Source organism: Halichondria panicea, chromosome 1 (assembly GCF_963675165.1).
Source record: "Halichondria panicea chromosome 1, odHalPani1.1, whole genome shotgun sequence".
Taxonomy (NCBI): Eukaryota; Metazoa; Porifera; class Demospongiae; order Suberitida; family Halichondriidae; genus Halichondria; species Halichondria panicea.
The window spans coordinates 13,125,972-13,137,551 of record NC_087377.1 but is presented as its reverse complement, the minus strand read 5'-3'; the positions used below and the strand labels follow the sequence as shown (position 1 = coordinate 13,137,551).

The 11,580-nt window shown below is 40.5% G+C and overlaps 1 long non-coding RNA gene across 1 annotated transcript; it reads right to left on the bottom strand.

Annotated features, from left to right (window-relative positions):
- Positions 1–7,188: 7,188 nt before the first annotated feature.
- Positions 7,189–7,905, bottom strand: LOC135350563 (uncharacterized). The gene is made up of 2 exons (XR_010399185.1): positions 7,524–7,905; positions 7,189–7,423 (listed from the first exon to the last, which is right to left on the bottom strand). It is a non-coding gene; the product is annotated as an uncharacterized LOC135350563 (long non-coding RNA).
- Between the last annotated feature and the right edge of the window lie 3,675 nt (positions 7,906–11,580).

Here is an 11,580-nt window from a genome sequence, read left to right as displayed (position 1 = left end):
GGCAAGGGTGACCGGATTAACCGGAGTCTACTGTAGTATATACAATTAACATTTTCTATCCTGCCTTCATTGTCACCATCATCATCACCACTCGAACTAGCATGGGAAGGCTTTCTGGCTCATACAGATATGGCTCCACAGCGCTTATTTCATCTTCACTGCAGCTTTTTTCATGCTCAAAAGATATGAGAAGGATCGAGTAGGAAAGACTCAACTGGCTTGAAAATCATAGCTAGAATCACATGCATGTGTCTGCCAGTCAGATCGATGCTAGTACCTACTCTGACGTCACGTTTGACACCTCAACAGGAAGTAAAACGTTAAGCCTTTCCTGTTCCTCAGAAACTTTAATTTAAAATGTTTGCATCACAAGGTTATTTTATACCTCACAAAGAACATTTTAAGGCAAAAAAATAAAACTTTATTTTTTTCATAGTACCTTCCCTTTAATGTAAACCAAATGAATGTAACGTTAACAATTACAATTCGCATGTACTGCTACGAGCTTGGCAGGCTAACATGGATATACAGTATGTCCTCAATGGCTATGCTTGTATGATGTATATAGCCTCGTACATATTATTATAATTATAATGAAAACAGATATAGAACCATGGGTGAACTCTTAAAGCGTGTAGCAAACGAGACTAGAACCGAAGACCTTAGTTCAGCGTTTCTTACACACAGGGAAGTCAGTGCCTAAGAAGCAGTTTATAGAATACTACCACTCCACATGAAAAAGATGAGCAGAACTGTGTTGTTTGTTGATACCAATCCCAAAAAAGACAGAATCGGCCTTTTTTTGCAATCGAGAACCTTGATGACAATGACCCTAACGTATTTTGCTAGTAGAAACAGTGGCGTAACTAGCAATGAGGCAGAGGAGGCCCTTGCCTCCTGTACCGCACTCTCAACAATCAAACGCTCTAGCTCCTTCCTACCAATCAACACCCGCAAACTATTATTTAACAGCCTTGTTCGCCCCCACCTAGACTATTGCTCAGTGGTATGGCATTCATGCAACTCTACCATCAGTAAGAGAATTGAACGTATACAGAACTATGGAATGCGTGTGATATTGGGAAAACCTCCGCACACTAGCAGCTCACCCCTCAGGGACCAACTTGGCTGGACTACACTCCAAGAAAGGCGGCAGAGGTTTATGCTCACTCTAGTTTACAGATGTCTGCTGAACCTCGCCCCTTCTTACCTGAAGAACAAGTTTAAACTCAACTCGACACTGTACAACATGGGGACCCGTGGATCAGGTAATATCCACCTAGGCCAGCCAAACTCTGATCACTACAGAAGGAGCTTTGAATACTCAGGTGCTCTGCACTACAACCGTCTCCCGCTATCCTCAAAATCATGTCCCACCTTAAAGTTGTTCAAAAAACCTCCCTGAAAACACTACACAGTACAATCTAGGAGAACACCTGTCATATAAGAATTAATTATCTATATGTATGTTTTATATATTTTTTTCTTCTTCTTTTATATAGGACCTGCATGAAAACCTACCATTATGTTGGATTCCTATCCAAATGAAAATTTATCTATCTATCTATCTATGGTGAGCCTTTTGTTTCAAAATGGCGATACAAAATACCATGTGTTGGTGTCAGGATAAAATCGACTCGATGTGTTTTATCAAATCGATTATTGACTTCATCTGGTAGGGATCGACTCGATGTGTTTTATCGACTCGATTTTGGTACGGATCGACTCGAGTTTTATCAACTCAATTTTGGTAGGGATCGACTCGATGTGTTTATCGACTCGATTTTGGTAGGGATCGACTCGATGTGTTTTATCGACTCGATTTTGGTAGGGATCGACTCGATGTGCGTAGGGATCGAATCGTCGACTTCTTCTGGTAAGGATCGACTTGATGTGATCGATCTGGTGGGTGGGGATTAGCATGGGTTGCCTCGATTACAGGCCGCTGGCAAGGGTTTCTAGGGCGGCTGGCTATATATCTATGGCTGCGCGCACTCTAGTACCGCAACAGACAGACAAGACACAGATACTCTTGAGGCCACAGGCACGCCTACAGCAACTCAGAGTAGCTCAGATGGGGACCTTCTGAGCCTGAGATCACGCAGGCACGCCTGCAGGAGGTAGGAGGTCACAGCAGCTTACTTGCTATGTTTCATGGATATACAGTAAATAACTAAATGCTTGTCTACTTGAGGTTCAGCATGGTCTTGTGTCTTGTGATAGTAAACCTGCTAGCTTAACAGCACAACACAGAGACTAGACACTACAGCAGGCCGGAGTAGCTCAGACAGAGATTCTGTGGTCACATGCACAGGCACTGATCTTTCAACTTCACCTCCTTCTCTAAAAAGAATTTCTCCTGCATCAAATGAGAAGAAACCAAAAAAGAACACTGGTAGGACTCCCACAGAAGGCTGCGCTTATTCCATTAGCATTAGAGTGCATTTTACCTTGCCAATTGGAAATAATACTACAGGTTTGATCTGAACTTAATATATAATGATGCTTATAATTAACATGCATGCATTAATTGCTGTCTATATATTATATCCTACTGCAGTATTCCCTATAGGAAGAAGAAACAACTCCTGTCATGTGCAACTCTCTTCTGCCAAGTCCTATCCAAAGCCCTCCACCAAGTCCAGTGATTGCATGGTCTTTGCAAGAAGTCCTCTCTCCAAAACCCCATGCAGCCAGTATAATTATAGATAAAAAACAGAAAGCATGCACAGTGAACTTCGCTCGAGTGGTTGTACGCCTACAAATTGGTCAAAAGAGATGGATTCTGACAACCCATGCACTCAACCCTCTGCACTCAACCATCATGAACACTCTGTTGTGAACTTGCTGACTAAACTTATTGCATGCATGATGTCTTGTTTATATGGCATGCTAATTGCATGCATGCATGTTGGGTTGTCTTGAATGTGATGCTCATTTAATATAAGTCAACAAATTTCCATATAATTACTGCATGTGATCACACACTACACAAGATTTTGTATGTCACATGATACATTATATAATTATGACAAACATAGTATAATTATAAATACACAGTAAAAACAGATTCGTTATAATAACATAAAACATCTCAAATAAAATGCATCATTTGAAATTTAATGTAGAAATGACAGAAATTTATGTCATTTCTACATTAAATTTCAAATGATGCATTTTATTTGAGATGTTTTATGTTATTATAACGAATCTGTTTTTACTGTGTATAGTATAATTTATGCATGATATATATAGATCTATTATATATAGGGTTGTTATAAAACAGGGAATGAGAAATGAGGAAATGAGAAATGAGGAAATGAGGAAATAAGAAATAGGAAATGAGGAAATGAAGAAATGAGAACGAGAAATGAGCTGTTAGGCAGAGCGTATCTATGGGCAGAGCAAGTCTGAAGACGAAGCTAACATCTACTGAGCTACAGGTACGTACCTCCTGGTGACAAGTCTCCTGGTGCTCTGCCACCATACAGAACTTATGTTCCTCTGGTACACGGTGTGACACTCTCTACCTCTATCTACTTGTGTGCCATGTATACGACTGGCATGGTTCAGACATCAGATCTACCTACGTAACGGTACTTACATGTACTGTCCTACAGTCCCACAGTCTCAAACAATTTACCTATGCGTGGCTATACTGGGAATACATTCACCGATTTCACAATCCGGTGGGCAAGTGATAGTCAATGGACTGGACTCAATGTCAACATCTACATGTAAGTAACAGCAAAGAAACCTCCAAAACTGTTTGTCAAACCAAGCAAATTCTAATGATCTGCCAGTCCTGTCATAAAGCTGCAGGAAGTAATGACATTAGTACACTGTACTGGTATCATATCCAATCTCGCTACAGGGTGAAGAAAGCAATTCCCATTACCATTCTCACAAGCAATGCTTATAATATAGTTAAAGCTGATGCTACCTTTAATGAAGAAAGCTCACTGTGCCATCTGAAGCGATGGTAAAATTTAATTCTTACAATGTGTCCGACAACCTGTACTGTGTGGAGGTGCCACTATAATTATAATTATATTTGATAACTAAATACTTAGTCACCTACTAGCTTCTTGGCTGATATCAGTCATTATACTTTTGTGCATCTATAATAATAATTATAACAATGTCATAATTATTGTGATGAAAATTAATGCCATGGTGATGATCGTAACCAAAATATATTATTATTATTCTATTTCTATTTCCTCATTTCCTATTTCTTATTTCCTCATTTCCTCATTTCTTATTTCTCATTTCCTCATTTCTCATTCCCTGTTTTATAACAACCCTTATATATAGTATGCACACATATATGGTATATACACTTGATATAGGCTATACTTAGCTATTATTGACTATATATGGTAGGATATATAGACAGTAAATCAGTTTCTTCAGCACTTCAGCAGTTTCTTCAGTTCTTGTGTTCCTTGGACTGGCAGACACCATGGATGATGAATGGCATGCCACACAAGAGGCAGCGGTAGGCAGACTTTTACTTTACTTTATGATAGTATGGAAATACCGTCTTCTTTTCCCACTATACTGCTATATAGATCTATAGCATTGTAAATGCATGTATAGTACTGACAGTGAGGAGTATACATATGCACACACTGACAATAATTTCTGTTTTTTGTAGATGGAGTCCCTGCTACAACACCTAGATGTCGGACAATCAGTACTAGAAAACTTCAAACGAGAAAAAGTGAGTTGTTGCACACTATATACTCGAGATCATGTTTAGTAATAATATTATTGGCGCATTTCCTTACATGGAAATCGCTTGCAAACTGCAGCGCTGTATTGCGTGTGTACCGTATGCATGCATGGTGGGTATATATTTCCAGGGTATAAACGTTTGTGGAATTACCATTAGAAAGGTGGAATATCCTAATTGCAGCGCCCCCTAATTTAAGTGCCACGTCAGCATCAGCATAATTCTAAAACAACCGTGCTGGAATTATTCTTATCTCTACCTCTATATTTCTTTCTTATAATACCGTAGTTTAACAATAAATTGTCAAAGAACAGATAAAGAAAGAGCCTACGTATAACCATGTAGAAATGATGCACGAATGATCCATAGCATGTAAGAATGGTCCATAAAAAACCTCATTTTCGTATATACGAAAAGCGAACGAATTTATATGGTACTGGGCGAATAGAATTGCGTGTAATTATAGAGTGGGGTGGCTATTTTACAGTAATAGTGATTCACTGCCACTTAATTTGATTTTGTTTATTGTGTCACTTCAGGTGTATGTGGCAACAGTTAAGCTGTTGCCAGACAGCCATCTCAAGGAGCTAGGCCTCGATAAGATTAGTGTCAGGGCAGAAATAAGAAGGAGATGCTCAGAATCCGTCCAGAGTAAGTGTCCATACACTGTAAAAAATGATGCGTGGTTTTGACGCAGAGTGCGTGGCTATTGTGGCAAACGTGCGTTTTTTCTTGCGTTTTTTCCTGATAGTTGCCACAATAGTCACGCACTTGCGTCAAAACCACACACCATTTTTTACAGTGTACTTGCAGTGTATAATGTAATTATGTGACATGCATTGGATCTATGTCACAGAATTGTTTGACATGTTTACCCTTTTATTTATATAGCGGAACAAGTCACTGCTCGAACCCATTCCATCATGAGTGGATCGCTTCCAAGCACATCATATAATTCCTCCTGGAACCCTATTCCACGGTGCCCAAAACGTTTAAGCAAATCTTCAATTGCTGGGTTAAAATATCAAAAGCCGAAAGAAAAACAGAAGTATCAGACAGAAATGTTTCAGCGAAAACTAGTTGTGTTTTGTGTCATGGGCCGAAGTGCACCGTCTAAGTTTACAAGAAAAGAACACATCATCCTAATGCGCGGAATGCTACCAGAAATTCCACTAAATGCATCTGAGGTTAGTGTTCGTGAGGACATTGTAGCTGTCGTCCATACTAATTGTGAATATGACCTATCTGAGTGTGACAAGTTCGATTTTGATTTTATTGATGTCTGTGGGAAAAATGCATCTTTACCAAATCTCAAACCTGGAATGACATTCAATTGCAAGACCGTTAAAAAACTAGCAGGCTGTGGTGCTTTATATGTACGAATGACAAAAGAATTTGAAGGGGTTGCTGATCTTGCTGCTAGTGGTGGTTCAACTGAAGCACTCAAGAACACACCTGAACACCATAGCCCATGCAGAGCTTGATAGTCCTGCTGAGTCAGATGGACTTCCAAGCTACCTAGAGTATGTCACTTCAAGCGAAACAACCACTTCTGCATCAATATCTCAGACTCAACCACCTGTCACTCCAACGCCTCAACCACCTGTCACTCCAATGCCTCAACCACCTGTCACTCCAATGCAGCCTCAACCACCTGTCACTCCAATGCCTCAACCACCCGTGACTCCAATACCTCAGCCACTGGTCACTCTAATGCCCCAACCACCTGTCACTCCAATGCCTCAACCACAAGTGACTCCAACGCCTCAGCCATCCCTCACTCCAATGCCTCAGCCACTCGTGACTCTAACGCCTCAGCCACCCCTCACTCCAATGCCTCAGCCACCCGTGACTCCAACGCCTCAGCCACCCCTCACTCCAATGCCTCAGCGACTCGTCACTCCAGGGCCCTCTGTCGTCTCTCCACTGTTCACCGACTGTATTGCTTCTTTATCGGAGATGTTTCCTAATAGTACTAGCCAGCAACTCAGGACGCTTCTGGAAGTAACTGGTCATGACTTAAATAGAGTTCTGGATATTTTACAGGCACCTTTGTCAGCTGTCCGTCTACAGAAGTTGCTGCACAAAGTCCAAATCAAGAAGACAGCAAGTGAGAGCCCTCGTTTGAGAATTGATGAAGATGAAGATGAGGACGATTGGGTGTTTTCAGCTATTGCTTTCTACAAAAGCTCCAGGGTCATGAAAGATGGACAGCTTAGCAGGGGCGATCCTAGGGTCATGAAAGATGGACAGCTTAGCAGGGGCGATCCTAGGATTCAGTCAATGGTGGTGCTCATTGCGCGCAAAGCGCGCATCAAAATTTAGACCACGCCCACTTCCGGGGTGACACCCCTTTTGTCGGCAACACCCACTGTTTTCTAGATGGTGCACAGCCACAGTACTGACAGTATTTTACAGTGCCATCAGCAAGTCAAGAATGTTTACGACCAGAAGCTCAATTCGCCTGGGATGGCAAACTCTAGCCAACTCTTCTTAAGGTATGTCAAATGTCAATGCAATCATGTCTAGTCTCTGTGTAAATGTAGAAGTTAAGTGATGATAAACGTTTGTTCCTTTGCTTGATCTGACGACAGTCTTGATTCTTTTCTTTTCAGGCCACTAAAAGATTGATCAGCTTACCAGGAGGTGACAGGCAGCGTACAAAGTATGACCACCAGTACGTACCTTGATGTTGAGGAAAAGAGACTTTGTAGTTTACATTGCAAACATTGATTATTATTATTGTACATACATGTAGGCTTAATTATACTATACATTCATGCACCTCATGTACCTGGATCCAAGAACCTTGTTGTGCTGCATGTTGTGAGGCCAGCTCAAGTGTTTGATACAGCAAACCACTTCCTGCTGCCTAGCCTTATTATTGAGCCCCTCCCCACTCTTTATTAGTTCCCATGGATATCCCAGTAACGATCGAAGAAAAGTAAGTTTTTTAGGCTAGCTAGCTAGATCTAACTGGTATAAAGTTATTGTAACTATCACTATTAAGCTGTAGATAGCTGCAGTAAGTGTAGCTTCCTTCTAGCCAGCCAGTGATGGTTGAACTATCTACTTGAGCTTCTCTGAGTCTGGATAGGGTGCTGGAGCACCAGAGCCTGGATGGGGGTGCTGGAGCACCCTAAGCACCACCCTGTGTACGCCCCTGGCTTAGGGTAGCAATCATTGGGCAGCCAGGAATTGATACTGGTAAGTATGGCATGTTGCACTTGTGTTAGCACATAGGGGATCACGTTTTGTAAGTGGCTATAATATTATGACCACATTTCCATGTATTCAAAGTCACTAAGTGGTTGAACCTACATGTGTTATACGTAATATAGGGCTGCAGTTTGCAAGCACTTAGTCGCTAAATTATGAAACGTGATCTCTGAGTATACGTTGAAGTTAGTCGCCTTATTTTATGGGCTCCTGGTTTAACTGATCGCGAAAATATTATTCATTGATTTACAACTATCCAATTGTTTCTCTATAGGGGGGATTCGACGACAGTTCTTTTCAGTAGTGTTTGAGAAAATTGGCGCTTCTGACAAATTGAGAATTTTTGAGGGCCCTCCGACTGGTCGTCGCCCTGTTTTCCGCGTGTCGAACTTGTCATCTGGTCTACTGAAAGTCATTGGAAAGATGGTGGGACACAGCTTCTTAATGGATGGTCAAGGTTTCCCTTATCTGTCACAGTGCTGCTACTATTATATGTGCGGTTGTAATGTTGACGAAGCCTTGTCTTTGGTAAGAGAAGAAGACTTGAGTGAAAACGTTAAAACTCTTGTGTCTGATGTAAGTAACACTATGTGGAGTACTTACACTGTGTTTATTGTGTGATCTCTTTATGTAGTTGCAAGAGATGAACACGCCCGAGTTGCTGCACAACTTCAATAGAGTGGACGAACTTTGCAAAGTAATGGACCAGAGTGGATGTGATGTACCTATTAAGGTTAATTATGAATGCATGCATGCAACACCTCAGAATTAGCCCTTTGTGTTTACCACAGCTAAATTAACTGCTTCTTAATCAATCTGAACCACCTCCAGAGGTTGGTTGGCATTAATCCAGATTATGCCGTAACACGGATTGGTTTAGTCCGGATTCCACCCAGATGATTTTTTTTAGTGATAAGGTTACTGCACACACACACACACATTTTCCTTACATAACATGCATAATTGTAGGTGGAGAACAGAGCTCAAATCATAGGGAATATAATGGCATATGACGCCTTTCAAAAGAGGAAGGTGTACCTGGACTCTTTTGCGGAAGGCCTAGAAGAGTTTAGTGTTCGCACTGTAATGCGTGCCTTTCCTGATGTGTTAAAAAGTGTGTTCACTGTTTCAAAAGAGATCAGCCCCTCAGACGTTTCAAGTATCTTGAAAAAGCAGCATCCAGCTTGGAAGGTGAAGTAGTATTGCGTATTTGGAACTATCTTCTGGCTTTCATTGGAGAGAGCCCTGAACAAGGTAAGGTATAATTATTATTTGTGTTTATATGTTTATAGAGCTGTTTGGTTATTCTATATTCGTGGATTTGCAAACTAAAGCTTCTTTCTCAAGTTATGGCTATGGTTTTTTACTCACAGTGATGGCTGTACATGTTGCTGCGTCCCACAAACTTTCTTATGAGTTAGCCTTGTACTAAAGCTGCATGCATGTATGCTGCCCTTGCGAACTCTGACCTCATTGCAAATCCACCCTTTATTTCATTGACAGAAAATGCAAAAAATAGACTTTTACATTGGTAATCTATACACATGCTTTTATCGTCAGATCCTTGAAGATCAATTCATCAAGCCATGCTCCTCTTTTATAATGACTGTGTGATTCAATGACAATAACAATTTTATTACACAAAGATACCTCTCTGGGGGAGCATGTTATAGCATTGAAATCATTACTGTAACACTCTAAACGAAAGCAAAACATGGCGAGAGGCATTAGCACAGTGCAGCTTGCACCACTCGTTCGGAATGTTTATTTTCCTATAATAATTATAATTATACATAATTATGCTAAATCGTCCCATCTCCTCTTGTTCCGTAACAGTTCTCCGTGACTTTGTACAGTTTGCCACTGGATGTCCTGTGGTGACAGGAAACAGAATTCATGTTCAGATCCAACAAGAGGATGAATACATCGTCTCTCACACTTGTTCGAGAGAAATTGTAATCTCTACCCGTATATTGAAAGCTTCGAAGTTTTTAAAGCGGCTGTGCTAGCTGTTATTGCGGACAAAAACTTCACAATGGTTTAACACTATATTGAAACTGCCTTAATTGAACAATAATCTTATTGTTATACGTATTCGAAGAATAATATTAACGATGTAGATAATGATCATATATATATATAATTATATAGGTGAATGCATAATCATAGTATGGTGCATATAGTATGTTGATTTTTGTATGAATCCTGAATACTAATTGCTCATGAATAATTCATAAGATATTTATTTTCTTTATTTCTCATCACTACATTATTTTTGTAACTAGCAATGATTATCAATGAAAAGAGAACATGAAACAATGCTAGCTATTATTGTAGCTAAAAGTATCTATGTCTTATAATCCAATGAAGTGGTCTGAGGTCAGCTGGAAAAAACTGAAAATTTTAGTGTCAAGTTTTATTGACCGCATAGCTTCCAGGTTGTCTTTCTGACCAGTATTCGATGCCTAAAGACTTACTGGAGGGCGACTCGAAGAGATCTTGTTCATAGAGACCTTACAGCAAAAAATATATCCTTGTTACTACTCTACAGTCGCCATATTAGCCTACAAAAACAGCTAGAAATGGCCGTAACTTTGTTTCAACTTACTCTCTTGGGAAAAACTCTTCGAGTCGCCCTGCCCCTTTATTCGTATAATAAGAAACAGCAGACTATACGGTAAGGAGGGGTTTCCTGATGCTTAGAATTGACGCCAAGTGACCATTGCCAGATGAGAGCCATTTTACTAGTGTACTGCATTGAACACCCACGCAAATTTGAGCGTGGGTGGAACAGTGTACCGTAACCTTAACTTTGTAAGCTGCTGCTTGGCAATTAATATTGTTGTGCATTGAGCTTTACTTTCCACTGTGTTACTACCTGAACAGCTGTCTGAAAGATTGTGTGCGGATGTGCTTTAATGTTAATGCTGATCGTGTTTTAAGCTACCGTATAATAATAGCGGGAAATGTTCGCTATTTAGCTCCAGAGCCCTCAGCATAAACGTTCGTGAGTTCTAATAATCGCATTCAACCAGGAAACCACACTCACATAGCTTTGCATGTGAATACCAGTGCTGGGAGTTTATCCCAGGTTTAATTTTCCCGTATTCTGTCTGTGCCCTCGAAACGTACCTTACAAAAATTTCCCACTGTACGGTATAAGAAGCAAATTATTTTTACTACAGTTCTTCCTCCTCCTTCCTCAGTTCCTCTGGTATTGATCGTGGACTGGCTGTATTGGGGTGGTGCATGCCTCGTATCTATAACGACCCGACCCACACAGATCAGCAGATGTTCTCATGTGGTTTACTGGCCCCAAAATGAGGAGGGGAGGATCAATGTGTGGACTCACACTATCACAAGCCGGGAGATCCGTGGGAGAAGAATCGTGTGTGAGGGTGTGAGATGTGTGTGGGTATGCTATGTGATTAAGGGTGTAGTGAGGTATGGGATAAAGGTATGTTAATGTTGTGTAGATTAGGTGTACTGATCATGTACAAAGATGTGTTTGATAAGGGTACTTAATTTTGTACATGTAGTATAAATTAAATGTGTCCTTGTTTCCTCAGTATTATTGATAATGTAGAGATACTACATTTACCCCTCACAGAGCACTCAGCAGT